This window comes from Heloderma suspectum, chromosome 7 (assembly GCF_057233095.1).
Source record: "Heloderma suspectum isolate Gila_16-S chromosome 7, 16-S_ref, whole genome shotgun sequence".
Lineage (NCBI taxonomy): Eukaryota > Metazoa > Chordata > Lepidosauria > Squamata > Helodermatidae > Heloderma > Heloderma suspectum.
The window spans coordinates 33,418,821-33,436,315 of record NC_139464.1 but is presented as its reverse complement, the minus strand read 5'-3'; the positions used below and the strand labels follow the sequence as shown (position 1 = coordinate 33,436,315).

The window sequence follows — 17,495 nt, the reverse complement described above, 5'->3', positions numbered from 1 at the left end:
GCATTCGGCTGAATCTGAGCAGAAAGTATAGCCCTGTACACTTCAGAATTCATCCTGCTGCTTTCATCAGCAGTCAGGTCATCAATAAACACCAGTGACCCAGTTCCATTGGCAGCCATACATCCCCATGCCATAACACTGCCTCCACCATGTTTGACAGATGATGTGGTATGCTTTGGATCATGAGCTGTTCCTTTCCTTCCCCATACTTTTCTTTTCCCATCATTCTGGTACAAGTTAACCTTGGTCTCATCAGTCCAAAGAATCTTATTCCAGAACTAGGCAGGCTTTTTTAGGTGTTTGCTGGCAAAGGCTAATCTGGCCTTTCTGTTCTTGAGTGTTACCAGTGGTTTGCACCTTGTTGTGAAGCCTCTGTATTTACATTCATAAAGCCGTCTCTTGACTGTAGATGTTGACAATGACATGCCTACCTCCTCAAGAGCGTTCTTGACCTGGCTAGATGTTGTGAAAGGGTTCTTCTTCACCATGAGCAGAATTCTGCAGTCATCCACATTAGCTGTCTTCCATGGTCTTCCAGGCCTTTTGCTGTTGCTGAGCTTGCCAGTTAATTCCTTCTTTTTCAGGATGTTCCAAACTGTTATGTTGGCCACTCCCACTGTTTTTGCTATCTCTCCGATGGGTTTATTTTGTTTCCTCAGCCTAATGATGGCCTCCTTCACTCACATGGACACCTCTTTGGACCTCATGTTGGGGGTTCCAGTGAACAGCTACCAAATGCAAATGTCACACTCAGAACCACCTCCAGGCCTTTTATCTGCTTGATTGGTCATGGGGTACCCAGGAAACAGGCCACACCTGGCCATGCAGCTGCTTGTCAGCCATTCGTTCCATTACTTATGAGCCATCAATGATGAGTGTGTGTGTATGCCACTGGCTGTACTTCCTGAATGGTTAGTGCCCCACTTTTGTCAAACCCCTTGAATTACAGCTGAAAGTCCTGACTTCGCTCCCATCTGGGTGTGTTTCCTTTCAACTTCAATGTGGTGGTGTACAGAGGCCACCTGCCAAAACAGTTATCCTTGTTCCAATATTTCTGGCCCTGACTGTATTTGCCTAACACGTAAATATGGGATACAGCAGAAGTATGGTTTCAGGAGAGTTGGTTAACCCTTGGTACGCTTTAAATAGCCTGTGGTACTCACAATTGGAGTGGCAAAAGGGTGGATTTCTTCCTGCCCTTTCAATGCATGCTTATGGGTAAAGTGGGCATCATAATCAACAACAGTTTGTAGATTATATAGCAATTATTTTGGATTAATTAATGTAGTATTGCTGCAACTGGGATCCATGAGCTACCCAGCTATCTTCAGAAAACAAAACATTGGAGTGAAAAAGCAGCCCCTACAGAAAAAGAGAACTGACTCCAAAACCTTTGCAAATGTCGCTGGCATCCGCTTGACTCTCCCTTAAAGAGAAGGCAAAGGAAACAGTTGTAAGAGCATTTCCAGAAAAACAAATGAGATACTGCTATTGTTACAAAGTTTTACCCAACCATCTCATATGTAAGCAGGGTGTGTGAAGGAAACAGGATTCCAACAGCACACTGGACTACAATATTGTTTTGCTGTTACTGAAGAAGTTTACTTCTTTGGATTATATTTCAAATATTATATTACCTGCTTTCAAAGCATTCCTCAGCTACTGTTCCAAAAAACTTGCCATCTAATATGTTTGTAAGATTCTCACATACCATTCTAGTCATCTGTTTGCTCAATGAAGGTTTATTATATATTGTTGCAACGCACGCACCCTGGGAATGAAGTCAGGAGTTCCACAAAGAAAATGCCGGCTTAACAACACTGCTTTCCCTCTCAGGGAAAGCTAGCCTCCTGTCACCAAAGACAAGCTCAATGAAAGTTTGCAAGCAAAGAAGCAGCACAGGCATGTACTGGTTTCTACAGCAGTGGGGCGGGAGGACAAGACCTTTTCTGTAGCAATGCCATGGCTCTGGAATACTCTTTCAATCAAGATCTGTCAGGTCCCCTCTTTGAGACCTTTGCACCAGAAGCTGGAGATATTTTTATTTTGGCAAGCTTTCAGTTGCTGCTGCCCAATTTTACTGTTTTCTATTATTGCTTTTAATTAATTGTTTATTTATATTGTACTTTATGATTACTGTTTTTAATTTATGATGTTAGCTGCTCTAAGGACATCAGTTCAAGAGCAGGATAGAAATAATAAATTACTATAATAATTATAAACCCATATAAAACATTTAAAAATTCCTTACTTAGAGGGCCATTTCACACATTATATGGCAGAAAATCTGGGTCTGCCATGAATGTATCTTTCACTGGAAGGAGCAGCCAATCCTGGCTCTCTGGCAAGTGTACTTGTATGTTGAATGTACTGAATTCACAGTGCATGTTTTTAAGCGCACGTTTCTAAAAATGTAAAGTATGGAACAGCCTTGAGCTTAGCTCCATTTTGCTTACACATCTACAGCCTGTTAACTTATAGTCCAAGAGTTATGGTGGGGTAAAGAGGGAGAACTAGTGAAATAGTTCAGGTAGTTAAACTGGTTATTCAAGGGGACAGGCTGCCTTCTTGCAGTCTTCTGTGGTGCTGTCTTAGCACAACAGATCATTAGACTGGGCCAACATAAATGTGTAGCCTTTACAATGACAACGACCCTGGAAGAGTGACTGAAGGGCAGTATATACATATCTAAATAAATAAAAATAATTGAGAAATGATTTCCAGTCTGAAAGATGATAACCTTTGGCAACTCTCATTATGGAAAAAAATGACAAATGTGCAATTAATATATTTTTCACATAAATCTATATTAAATAGTTAAGGTACTGTCACTAGGATATATTCCAGCGATATGGGGTCTCAACGTACATCAGAAAAGATTGTAATGGAGAGAAGCCCTAGAGGCCCCCCAAATTGGTGTTATTTGCTTAGAAGGATGCTTTTTCACTGAACAACGGATATCTGGATTGATGGCATGATCGAGATGGTGCAGCTAGGGCCATGGCCCCGCATCCCGGCCCCTCCTCCTCTCCCCTCCAAATGACCAGTCAGACAGTGGCAGGTGCAGAAACAAATGCCATTTTATTCATGTAGTCATGATGGTGCTATGGATTAAGTGGGTTTCAAATGCAAAACTGCAAAATAGAGGGGTTGGCAAACAGTTTTGTTGTTGTTCTAACATGTCAGAAATATAGAAGCATTTTGAAAGCATGGAGCGGGGTAGAGAAATGTTAACTGTGTGCTTCACAAGTGAAATAATACATATGGCTGTCTAAGTGGGGCCCTCATAAGACCAATAAGTACCTAGCGTCTCCACCAATGACTATATGGAGAAATATAATCAGATCTGGAAATTAGACTTTTTGGAGGAGTATTAAGGAGTATATTATTAACATGAATAATAAGTTAGCTTTGCATAGGAAAAGGGGGAGTGGGAGGAAGGGAGAAAAAGGGGGAAGTCCGATAAGAATGATTCTGCCCATATTCTTATATGATCTCTTACGTAACAGTGATGTGAATGGAATTGTTCTCATTTGTATACATATATAAAAACAAGAAAAGTTACAAAAATCTTAACTGTATTTGAAATAGTCATATTATTCAAAAATACTTTTAAAAACTTACACAGGAAGATGTGTTTGCCAGGTCAGACTTATTTGTCCATCTACCCCTGTATTGCCTATTATGACCGGCAGTGGCTCTCCAGCCTTTTAGGCAGAGGTCTTTCCCACCACTTGCTACCCAGTCTTTTTTAACTGGGAGATGCCAGGGATGGAACCTGGGATCTTTTGCATGCAAAAGCAAGTGCTCCACTACTGAGCTATAGTCTCTCCCATATTCTGAAGTCTGTTGTTAATTTTAAGGGGGAAAGATGGTTGTGGAACCTCTCAGCAATGTTTCAAGAGCTGGGGCCTTTGAGAAAAAAATGTGTTACCTGGAAACCTGTCCTGCTTTCTGTAATACATTATTAGATCATTATTTTATACTGTATAAGCACAGCCTAGAATCACTACTACCAGTTGTAAAGATGTATACTTAATTCTGCTTAACATTCATGTAATTAATATTCTGGGGGTGGCAGAGCTGAAAATAAATCAGGCACTTTAAAACTAGGATTTTATTTAATCATAACTGAAATTTAATGCTGGTGTCCAATTAATAAATAGTTTATGGGAAAGTTCCCTTTTACTACCTCCTGTCACGGTGCAAAGTTAAGGATACTGGCAATTAGGGCAAGAATTACTCAGGTTTGCGTTCTCCTGTTTTGTGGAACTTGAATTGTCCTAGAAACTTGGCTTAATTTTGCACATAACTGGGGGCAGAATCTGGCCAAAGTTAAACACATTGGGCACAATCTATGTCCAAGTGAAAGCAATGGTATTCATGTGCAAGTAGGTCTGCAGTCCTATGCTCACTTACTTATTAGGAGTAAAACCCATTGAACACATTGAGGTGGCCTTCCAAGTAAACATACAAAGACATCTCTCATTCATTTGCTTTCAGCAGGATTTAGCTGCGACTAATTTTACTGGATCATGTCCCCCAATCATACGTTACGGGACTAAGTCTGCTGCTGGGTTGTGTGGGTTTGGGTCTTTGTGTGTGAATTCAAATCAAGACTACATACAACAGGGGTGCATAACCTGCAGTCCTCCAAGGCCTTTAACTGCATCCCACTGGGCCACCGCCAATTTAAATGCACACCCCTGCCATCTATTTCCCTGGTTCTCCACTCCCTTCCCCAGCGTTCCCCATAGAGATTCCTCTTATACGTGTGTATATATGTATGTGTGTGTGCATGCATCTCTCAACCCTCTAAATAGTCACTGCATGTGCCCCTTGGGGCCAAAGAGGTTTTGCAGCCCTATATGATATGTTTTGCTCCATGAGGAAAACTAGCAGTTGGCAGAGGTCATGGGGAAAATCATGCAGGGAAAAGGGTTAAACCACCTTTCTTAAAATCACAGTTCCAATCTGAATGGGGCCCCCTGCCCCACATAGGTACACTTGATATTACAAAACTACAGGTGGAGATTCTATTTAACAAACCTTCCATATTATGTTTAGCTTGGCCATGAGTTATTTAGTTATGAGTTCAATTAGCTGTAAAAAGTCTGAAAACTAACACTGGCTAGGATAACTAGAAAACTGGTTTGGATTAGTCCATGGCTGCAAGACAGGGAGGGAATCGGAAACAAGCTATGCTAGTTATACCTCTCATCTTTTATCATATGAATTCTTTAAGCAGCAGGAATCATAAATGGAACAGTCTGTGGTAACTAAACACATGCACACAAAGAAAATTCCATGCTCTGAACATTAAAACATTTGCACAGAACACGAACCAGTAACAAGTGAACTAGGTTTGAATAGCCAGTTATGATTTACAGCAAATGTTTGTGTTAATCTAAATTAAAATCAATGCCTTGCTTTGTTGGAATGAGGGCTATGTACTAATTCTTACTTTGTCCCCAAGACCTGGATGTGTTTCAAGGCTCAAGTCTACATTAATTAACATAAAATAAAAATATGGGACCCGCATTCTGTTTAGCCAAGTGTATATTAAGTGGAAAAATATGAAGTCATTACTGCCTACCTAGTGATTATACTGGTAAAAATGAAATATATTTAGCCCCACAGGAAATTAACACTGGGTTTGCTATATTTGGTTGCCTTTATGAAGTGGATATGTCAGCAGGGAACCTCACTGCAGTTTGGATCCACAGCCTGCTCTTGTTCCTGCTGCAAATACTGCACTAAAAGTATTAATAGCAGCTCCAAAAATCACCATAAAAGAGTAGGAGGAAAGCCTAAACACTTTTAAAGAACATTCAAAAGCGATTTCCTTGAAGATCTGGCAAAATCCAAGCACAAGTAAACATGATGGCAACATATTCCAACCCATTCCCTATAAAGGAGGGGTATGGTTTAAAGCTGAATTCTAGCCCACACCAGATTGCTTTTACATCCAAATCCTCTTTTTAAATAGCTGTTTTTCTCCTAGCAGGGGTTACTCTCAAAATCAGACTGGGAGAAAAATAGAGAAAGCTGTTTGGGAAGTGGGAGTAAAAGCATGGTGAGGGGAGGATTTACCTCCCTCCTCACCAAATATAGTGAGCTTTAAATTACCCTCCACCTCCTCATTTTATAAGGTGTTAATGGCAGCCTCAGTTCTGCCAATCACATCTATTACCATGCTCAAGCACTCAAAATATCAACTCAGATGCAGCAAAAGGACCTCTTGTTCCAATGTGAACCTACTCGCATGTAACTCAGAGGCGCTACTTTGTGCGCCTCGCCGCCACCTCTGTCTGAAATATGAAGGTAATACAGGACAGGACCTTCTCTGGAGTGGCAGGGGCACCAAACCTGTGGAACTCCTTCCCTACGGAAAAATAACATCCAAAATCCACAGTTGGGCAATATCTTTACTAGGACCAACAAAAATTCTACACATTTTTTAGGGAAGATCTTATCACTCCTTCCTTATTGGTTTTTAGATGTCAAACCAAGGCGGCCCTGTTCATGAAGTTGTTTGGATTGTCCTGATTAGAGATGGCCAAATCTGTCAGTTTCTATCATTTCTATCTTTTCCTGATCTTGTGTTCATTCCATTTTGTTTCTGCATTGGTATGTGAACATTTTTACATATTTTTGTGCGCATTTCTCCTAATGTACAGATTTTGTCTGAAATTTTCCCTAATATACACATTGTTCGCAAGCAATTTCCCCCAATAATGCTTTTTTGAACATTATTTTCATTAATATATGTATGTTAGTGTGTGCTTTCACCTAATATATCCATTTCTCTATGTGTTGTTTTTTTAAATCAAAAACCTCCATTGCAAAATTCCTAGAACTATGAATACCAAACAATGACGATGTTTTGGTTTGTGAATTGGTTTGGAGAATGCTAATTAGGTAAGTTCACATTAAAATGAGAACTGAACAGATTTCTCCCCCATCCCTAGTCCTGATTAGCTTCCTCTCAATTCTGCTGCTACGATTAATGTTGCTGCTAATTAGTATTTATAGGGTGTTTAAAATAATTTCTAGTGTGTTTTTAAATATCATGAATTTGGATTATTTTTACTGTGTCTTATAAGCTGCCTTGCAGACATTTAGTCAAAATACAGGTTACAAATATTTTAAATAAATCAGTAAATGAAATCTACTTAGCCAGCATCTGTGGACTTGATTCTTTGTGACACTAATGCAGTGACCTTGCAAACTGAGATTCCTTAGAGGCTTTTCAGGGGTTCCTAAATAGAACACCAGTACCATAGGACAAGATTCGCTGAAAACAGAGCTTAGCTGAAATGCCACCCCTCACCTTCCTAACCCTATTTCCAGGCCGCAAAATGGAGGAGGACATCTCAAAATTAGGGGATTGCAAACAGGATCCAAGTGTTCATTCTACTTACTCCTGCTGGTATTTACTCTCCTGACTGCTGCTCCTTGCCTCCCCCATACCCCCAAGTTCCTTCCATCCAGACAGAAAGTGCTGCTTCCTTCTTTTGCCATTACTCTGTACTATCTTGAAGTCAAATCAGAGTGATGGAAGGAGCAGAAAGCAATGTTTCCTGCTTTCACTCTTGGTAGGAATATTTGGAAATCTTTCCCCACTCCCCCAGTCCCTACATTTAAGCCAAAAACACTACTTTTAAGAAAGTTTGGCTCAGTTTACCTGCTAAGTGGTAATCATCTATCTTTACATGCAATGTGCAGCTGCAGAGAAGAGTTCTGGGAACCACCCGTGGTTCATGCAGGTAATAGTGGGTGAGTCCCAACAGGCCCGACCATCACCCTACCTACTGTGTGTGTCCATCCAGAATCCTCTGCAATGTAAAAGGTTCCATGGCAGAAAGCCACTTCACTAACAGATTTGTTGTTCAGTCGTTAAGTCATGTCCGACTCTGCATGACCCCGTGGACCATAGCACGCCAGGCTTTCCTGTCCTCCGCTCTCTCCCGGAGTGTGCTCAAATTCATGTTCATTGCATCGGAGATGCTATCTAGCCATCTGCCGTCCCTTTCTCCTTTTGCCTTCAATCTTTCCCAGCATCAGGGTCTTTTCCAGTGACTTTTCTCTTCTCATTAGGTGGCCAAAATATTTGAGCTTCAGCTTCAGTAACTGTCCTTGCAATGAGCACTCAGGGTTGATTTCCTTTAGGATTGACTGATCTGACCTCCTTGCAGTCCAGGGGACTCGTAAGAGTCTTCTCCAGCACCACAGTTCGAAAGCATCAATTCTTCGGCACTCAGCCTTCCATATAGTCCAGCTCTCACAGCCATATGTTACTACTGGGAAAACCATAGCTTTGATTAGATGGACCTTTGTCAGCAAGGTGATGTCTCTGCTTCTTACTATGCTGTCTAGGTTGGCCATAGCTTTCCTCCCAAGGAGCAAGCGTCTTTTAATTTCATGGCTACAGTCACCGTCTGCGGTGATCTTGGAGCCCAAGGAAAAAATATCTGTGACTGCTTCCATTTCTTCCCCTTCGATATACCAGGAAGTGATGGGGCCAGATGCCATGATCTTAGTTTTGTTAATGTTGAGTTTCAAACCAGCTTTTGCACTCTCCACTTTCACCCTCAACAAGAGGCTCTTTAGATCCTCTTCGCTTTCTGCCATTAGGGTGGTATTGTCTGCCTATCTGAGGTTGTTGATAATTCTCCCAGCAAGCTTAATTCCGACCTCTGATTCATCCAACCCAGCGTTACTCATGATGTAATCTGCATATAAATTAAATAAGCAGGGCGACAATATACAGCCTTGTCATACTCCTTTCCCAGTTTGGAACCAATCGGTTGTTCCATGTCCGGTTCTCACGGTTGCTTCTTGACCCTTGTACAGGTTTCTCAGGAGACAGGTAAGGTGGTCTTGTACTCCCATCTCTTTAATAATTTGCCAGAGTTTGTTGTGATCCACACAATCAAAGGCTTTAGCGTAGTCAATGAAGCAGAAATAGACGTTTTTCTGGAATTCTCTTGCTTTCTCCATGATCCAGTGAATGTTGGCGATTTGATCTCTAGTTTCTCGGCCTCTTCGAAACCCAGCCTGTACTTCCGGTAGTTCTCGGTTCACATACTGTTGAAGCCTAGCTTGTAGGATTTTGAGCATACCTTGCTGGCATGTGAAATGAGCATAACTGTGCGGTAGTTTGAACCCTCTTTGGCGTTGCCCTTCTTTGGAATTGGAATGTAAACTGACCTTTTCCAGTCTTGCGGCCATTGTTGTGTGTTCCAAATTTGTTGGCATATTGAGTGCAGCACTTTAACAGCATCATCTTTTAGGATTTTAAATAGCTCAGCTGGAAGACTGTCATCTCCGCTAGCTTTGTTGTTACTAATGCTTCCTAAGGCCCATTTGACTTCACTCTCAAGGGTGTCCGGCTCAAGTTCAGTGACCACACTGTCATGGCTATCAGGGACATTAAGATCTTTCCTGTATAGTTCTTCTGTGTATTCTTTCCACCTCTTCTTAATCTCATCCGCTTCTGTGAGGTCCCTGCCTTCTTGGTCCTTGATCATGCCCGTCTTTGCACAAAACGTTCCCTTGAGATCTCCGATTTTCTTGAAGAGATCTCTAGTCTTTCCCATTCTGTTGTTTCCCTTGATTTCTTTGCATTGTTCATTTAAGAAGGCCTTCTTGTCTCTCCTTGCTATTCTCTGGAACTCTGCATTCAGTTGGGTATATCTTCCCCTTTCTCCCTTGCTTTTTGCTTCCCTTCTTCCCTCAGCTACTTGTAAAGCCTCATCAGCCAGCCGCTTTGCTTTCTTGCATTTCTTTTTCTTTGGGATGGACACTAACAGATTACTTCCTATCAATTCACATAGGGATTCCAGACTGATAGCTGAAGGCAGGGACAACCAAAGTAACAGTTCCTGCAGGATAAGGACTACAAACAGGGGAAAATGCTCATACAGTAGAATTATTACTCAAGTAAACAGCAGATTAGGCAAGCTCATTGCTTAGATCTGTTGCTCCAGAGCTGACATCTACATTAGCCACTTACCGCTTGCAGAAGCTGCTAGTTCCCTAGTCCTAGTACCGTTTTTCCTTATGATACTATGCATCAATCCTAAATGGTCTGGGCCCGGAATTCCTAAAGGATTACTTCCTACTGTATGAACTTTTCCACCCCCTAAGTTTGGCTGAGAAGGCTCTTCTACATATCCAACCTTTATTGGAGGCACAGTTGGAGGGAATGTGAGAGGGAGCCTTCCCTGTGATGGTGCCCAATTTGCGGGACTTTGTGTCCTGGAGGCACCCTCTCTTATAGGAGGCACCCTCTCTGATAAATTTTCAGTGACTGAGTTTGGACGATCAGAGGAAGAAAAGAAGTCATGGTGGCTTCTCATATGTTTGCCATTTCCCTAATTACCCTTGCCACGGTGTGGGCTGCCATGTCATCCAAACCTGGTGAGGTTACAAATCACCCCATAACCCATACAACAAGCCATGGGTTGTGGGGTGGTTTGGAAGCCACCTCTGCTGTGCACCTTGCTGGGTTCAGATGACATGGCAACTTGCACCATGGCGAGCATAATTAGGGAAATAGTGGGTGCGCAAGCAGCATATGCAGGACGGGGAAAAGGAACTTCTTTTCCCCACTGATTGTCATGGTCTCCTCATTCCAGCAAGCATTTCTAAATTTGTCTAGTTGATGTGTGTGTGTTTTTTATCTGCTTGTCTTCTATTATTATTTTTATGATTATATTTTAATTGTATGAAGGAGTTTTAAAATTGCATAATTTTCTTTGTTAACCTCCTTGGGCATCCCTTTATGGGAAATAAATTAATTTAAATAAATGAATAAAATACTAGACATTTTCCATGTAGCTAGTTATCCTTGTGCAATTATTCAAGTATTTCAACCTTGTAATATTGAAAAAAGGCTTCTGATATCCAATTTGATGCAGAAATTGTTCTTCAGTATTATTTAGATGCATTCTGCAAAATGTATCCAGGAAAATACTGGGTTAAGCTCTATAACTTTGCTCCACAAGGGTTTTTCTTGTCCCTTTTTTTAACCACTGAATTGCTCTCCCAGGTAGTAAACCAATTAGAATCTTCCAAGAGCCCTCTCATCAGATTAAACTAAACTGATTTCTTCTGAATACCTTCCAGCAAGCAAGGTATTCTGGCAAGTGCACATTTAACAGATTAAGGTCATTCTTCTCATGAACACACCAAGACTTGACACCAGATTACAGACAGCTTTGATAAAAAATAAAACATACAAACCTTTTAGCAAGGTTTATTGAATTTTCATCTGATTATTAATAACCCACTTGTAAACAAAAATCTCAAGTTTCTTTGAAAACAACCTTTTTAATATCTTTTTCAAGATATACTTGCTCAACGTCCAGGGCATTTTCTGCCCAGGGAAAGGTCAGACAGTTCCAGCTGGCATCCCCCGCCTTGAACATCCTGGCCACCCCCACCCCACCCAAATCCTTTTCGTAACCCTCTACACACCACATCCTATCTCCCCCCACCCCCTCAACACACACACAACTTACTTCCTGAGGATGGCTGCATAACACTCCAACTGTTGCTATCTACCAGAGACCATACCTGTTTTAATAGTTCCTGTACTTGGTAAATTGCTGCCCCTCTTTTATCCCCATTTTTGCCTTTGGGGGATACCTTGTTAAAATTTTGTTAGTGTGATTTGCTTAGGATTTATCATGTTTCCCAGGGTCTCTAGAAATTAAACCTCTAACGTGTTTGCATGGATTTTTGCGTCTTGTCTATATCGGCCTATCCCAACCTTGGGTCTCCAGGTGTTGCTGGACTACAACTCCACTAGTCCCTGATCATCATTTGCCATGCTGGCTGGGGTTGATGGGAGCTGTAGTCAAACAAAATCTGGGGGTCTAAGCCTGGGAAAGGCTGTTTTAGCTAAATCCATGTGATAAAATATAATTCCAAACAAAACTGAACTAAAACTCTGTAAGGTGGGCACTTGTACATCGCCAAAAGGGAGAAAATGCATCACCAGAAAAGAGTACAAAATAGACTATAGATCTGCTTAAAATTGTCATAGTAATCATATTACTATGATTTAAACATAAATACAATACATATCACCGTTGTGGGGAAGACCGTGAGCCTGTTCACTCTGCTGTCTGGGTGCTAACTGTTGATGGGCCACTTCAAGGCCTCGGCTCTCCCTTCGGATGGTTCTTTAAACCTTTCAAACATAGGACACCGTCAAACAGAGAACTGTCCTATGACAGCCCTTCAAATAGGGGACTGTCATAAAGTAGGACACATGGGCAACCTAACTCTCAGCCTAACGTATGTCACAGGTGTTGTGAGGATATCAGGAGGCAATGTGTGCCTCCCTGAGTTCCTTGAAGGAGGGGTGGTATAAAAATCAGGTAGATGATGTGACCACTTTTAAAAACTGTAACAACAGAAGCTGTCCTCAATGTCTCCTGGAAAAAGTCCTGGCATAAGAACAGCAGGGATGTTCCAGCTTGGGAACAAGCTGCATTATCAGAGCTATGTGGTCAGCATTTGCTCCCCAAATCCCAATGCGTTATTCTCTCAGTTTCATCAGCATAGTGTGGGGTGGGGTGGGGTGGGGGAAAGCAATATAGAGATGTTTTATTCTTGCACAATAACTTCTACACCCACAAACAGAATCTCTAAATAAGAGCAGCAAAAGGACTTGTTTATTTGGAGTGATTTTCAAAAATATAAACCTTCTCACCTAAAAGCTTTATCTGCACATTTATAAAAGCCACATATAACGGCTTCTACTTACTGGCTAGAATGTGTTTGGTTCTCCCATATCATTCTCTGTCTCTCACACAATTATGTTTGCAGACTAATAGTTGCATTTTTGTTGGCATTTCTATGAATCAATTGTATAGGGTTCTGCCATTCTCCAAGCTGCAGTTGCTGAACAGTGATAAATGGGAGGCAATACCATATTGCAAGAGACTAGTCAGCCTTCCCCAACCTGTTGCTGTCCAGATGTGTTGAACTGCAACTCCCATCATCCCCAGATGACATGGCCAAACTATCTTTTTCTCATTTAGGCTACTTTAGTGTTTTCCAGACTGCCTGAACTTAGCCCCCTCCCTTTCTATATTTACACTGTCTTCTGGGCCCTCCTACTAACCCAGCACCATCAATCAGTTCCACAAGTAAACAATCTTTGCACACGGTGGGCCATATGGTGAGGGATCATGCTCTGTGGTACAGTGCATGCAGAAGATCCCATGTTCAATCCCTAGCATCTCCAGCTTAATAGGATCAAATAGCTAGTGATGGGAAAGACCTCTGCTAGAGACCCTAGCAAGCTTTGCCAATCAGAGTACATCACACTAGGCTAGATGGACCAATGCCCTGACACAATATAAAGGCAGCTTCATCTGTTCTTAACCATGTGCACACACAGCTGCGGCACACAAAGATCTGTGGACTGTAGTAGTAATCCCATACCAATCCCCTTCTGAAGCCAAGCACAGGAAACATAAGAAAGCACTGCAGTAGTTCTTGGTCTCTTTTCTCAACTCCTTTCTTCCCAAATCACTTTGGGATTATGGGTTAAGTAAGGATGCAGTCACTCACACAAATCCAATGTGTATCAGTGGGATTCCGATGCTAGGGAGCATTCAGCCGGCCCAGGTCTTAGCCGGGGAGGAAGGACGCTACCACCTGCCTCAAGATCTTATCTCTACCCTAAACTCCATGCCCCACTTGATGTGCTCACACTGCACTTTGTAGACTACTGGGGTGCTGCATCCTCTTCTGTGGAGACCTTCCCTCCTGTCGTCTATCTCACCTTCAGTCAACGGAAAAGATTTTGGCTTAATTAATCTTGCTCCCCTTTTCTCCTCCTTAGGTGTTTTATCCAATTCAGGCGTTACAACTGGCCCATGTACTGGAGTCTACTTCTTTTTCATCTGGAATCGTGTGTCTCCTCCAACTGGGTCCAACACAAGCAGGGAGAGAAGAGCAGTCTTGCAGGGCTAATTTAGGTTGAGACAGACATAATATTTACAAAGAAGTCATGGTGGGTTCTTCACCCACTGTGTGAGCTTTGCTTCCGAAGGCTGACAGAATCTATTAAGTTGAACACCGGAGGTAAAACTATGTGAAATACAGGAATGCATTTCACATTTCTTAAAAAGAAAAGAAAAGAAGCAGCCGCTGCTGCCACCCCCACCCTTTAGAACTGGGAATGGCAACTTCCCCTCCTGGGACAAGTAGCAATTTACAGCAGGGGGTGGATTTTCATCATGCTTGCAGTGGCGCTGGGGAGGATTAAGTCCCTCCTCCCCATGCACCAAAGTCCCAGTTATGCTATTTAAGTTTTAAAACACAGATTGCATGAATACATTTCATGTATCATCCAGTTTGCCCTGGATCAGCAATTTCTTTTTTAAAACTTGAAATATTTTTAAAACAACTGCAAACTGGTAGGGATTAGTAGTGGAAGGAGCAGGTGATGCCATGCTTTTGCTGCAGACCTGAAGAACCATCACGTTTCCACTGAATGAAGTGAATGTGCTTCCACAGTGTCCTACATATCTTATATCTGTCTTCATCCTTACTTAACTACCTTGCCCCATGCTGAGGAGGGGGAAACACCATCGCTATTGCTGCAGCTCTGTCCTTGTTCTGGCCAACAGCTATAGCACTGAGTTTGGGGGAAACCACTGAGCAAGTGGCTTCTTCTCTTCATTGCCCTTGATGTAGGGCAAGAAAGCTTCTTTCAAAAGCATTGCAAAGTTCTTCTAGATATTTAACTGGGAAGTGGCCACGGTTAAAAAAACCCAACAACTTGTTTTTTAAAAAACACATGTTTTCATGTGCATTTTAATATTGCACCCCATCCCAAATCATTGGATGGATAGGGATAGAAGTCCTAGTTAATTAAGTAATTAAAATTCAGAAGCAAGACATAGAGAGAGAAAAAAGGGTGTCAATGACTGAACCTAATGCTGTATATGTAGACACCAGCAAAGTGTGCCAAGACTGGAAACGAGGAAGGATCATGTAGAGATGGGTAGCTGGTCAGAGATGGAATTTCACCCTAAGGCATGCATGGTCTTCCTAAGCATCTAGGTATTTATTTCAAGGAACTGGTTTAGGAGTTGTAAATGTGAGGGGGACCCATAAAAAACTGGTTATACAGAAAGAGAGTATCAACTTCAAAAAAGTTTTAAGAAAACTGATTCTTAAAGCATGCTTTGTTAATACTACAAGGGTTGTCAATTGTGTTATAATGAGCCTCTGCTAATTAATGTAGAACATGTTTGAGCCTCCCCTAGAGTAGCCAAGAGCAAATGGGGTGGGGGCAGAGAGAAAGTCTGCTGGTAATATGTCTCTGCTGGGCCTGAATAGCGTGGTGTAATAATTAGAGCATTGCTTAATCTGGGGAGAACGGGGTCATTCAAATCTCTGTTCAGTCATGATACTTCAAGGGTATGTCTTCTTTTTATTTATAAATATACTTGAATCTAGTTCTTCCTTTTATTTATTTATTCATTTCAGTGTTTATTAATGATAAAAAACATTAATCTGTTCCAAAATTTAAAAAATGAAATTGTATACACGTAAAAGAATATAAAATGGAACAGCAGTACACCTCATTGACAAAAACTCAATAAATATATAGCAGCAAACAAAAACAAACCCACGTCTGTATAACATTGCCAAAGTTGATGACAGATATCATCTTGAGGAATTTTTTCTTCCCAATATTTAGTAAATAGGAGTAATCTTTCAAGAACAATTTGAACTATACTTTTTGAATCATTGCTGGTATCTTATTCATTACCATTACAGGACAAACTATTTGATGTTTGCTATGGTACCTTAAACCAGTGATCATCTTTCAACCTAGTCTACGTTCCAGGGTTGCTAGAATTATAAAATGGTATAACCACCACCCCACCACACACACACACACACACACACACACACACGAGCACCTTGGAGGAAGGATGGCATACAAAGGTAATAAATCAAATAAATAAAGAAGCTGCCCAATTCAGGACACAATTAAAATTATACTGAAGGGGATGATGAAGCAAAGCAAGATGTAGAAACCACAGAGAGCTGCCCATTCTAGAAATGCTATTTCTTGGGTCCAGGCAAATTCAGGGCATTTTGTTATGGACTGAAATGCCGTAGGGAGCAAGCCTGAGTTAGGTGACGGTGACAAAGATTCAGAGTCAATGTCAAAGACAGTTTTAAATGTTATTGATTGTTGAGGCAGGGAGGCAGGCAGAGGCTCAGAGTTTCAGCCAGTGACACTTTCTGCTGCCAACTCAGCAGAAAGGCTCTGAGCCTTCCTAGAACATGCAAACTGCTTCAGAGCAGAGAATGTAGCAACTGACTCTGGGGTACACAATGTGCTTCCTGCCCTGTCAAAATCAGGACAGCTGGCAATCTTACAGAAAAATAAAGAAAAATGGCAGGAGCAGGACTTTATCACATTTGCAGAAAGCAAATGGATGAAAACAAACAGGGGCTGCCCCTCAAAATCACCTGCACTGACCATTGCTAATAGATCGTGCAACCTGTCTAAACAGTATTGACTGGGAAGACTAGGGCACTAATATCATACTTTAGCATTTATATGACACTGTTTGAATGGTCAAAGTGCTCCACATACATTATCTAAATGATCCTTATTTCAATAGCCCTGTAAAATAGATCAGTTATTATTATCACCATACTGAAGATGGGACTGAACAGAGCTGAAAGGTATTGACTTGCTTGAGGGCCAAAGTAAATAAGATTACACACAATTAGCAATTGCATGAACGGCTTAAAAAATTAAACTGCAAGTGTGTATGTGTGTGGGGGGTGGATACAGACTGGGACCCTGGCAGAGGTAAGAGACTTCAACCTTTTGCACCCCCACTCCCCACTTTGGTCTTGATCCAGATTGCCCAACTGGGGGCTGCCTTTTATTTGTTATTTGGGAATAAAAACTGCCTATTACAGCAATCGGAACTTTGGGGGAAGAGGGGAGTTCCCATTGCTGTAATAGGCAATTTTTATTCCCCAATGCAAATAGCAGGGATGGGGTTGCAATCTGGATCAGGACCACAACGAGGGAAAGGTTTAAGGTCCTCCTACTCCCCCCCCCACACACACACACGGTTCCTAATATGGTTCAGCCACCCTCCTTCCTGTGTCTGCCATTTACTTTTAAAAGCCATTCATACAACTGAATGCCTAGTTTGGCCCTGGGAGAACCCAGAGTGTGGCTGAGGAAAAATTTGAATGAAGGATTGCCCGACTGATTGCTCTAACTAGTCTTAGCCACTACACAGTACCAGCTTTGGAGTGATCATCCATGCCACAAGGGGGTTGGGGGGGAATGTCAGAGATGCTTACATCTCTCTGGAGAGGTCTTCCTCATACTCTGAAAATCACTAAATACTGAAAATGACAAAATGTACTTTTCTGCTTTCTTATTGTTCCCTCATGAACAACAACAAACGTTGATCTAG

General features: G+C 41.7%; 1 protein-coding gene across 6 annotated transcripts in view; it reads right to left on the bottom strand.

The window, feature by feature from the left end:
• TBXAS1 (thromboxane A synthase 1) overlaps positions 1 to 17,495 on the bottom strand; it is a 353,264-nt gene that overhangs the window by 172,173 nt on the left and 163,596 nt on the right. The gene's annotated exons all lie outside the window — the stretch shown is intronic.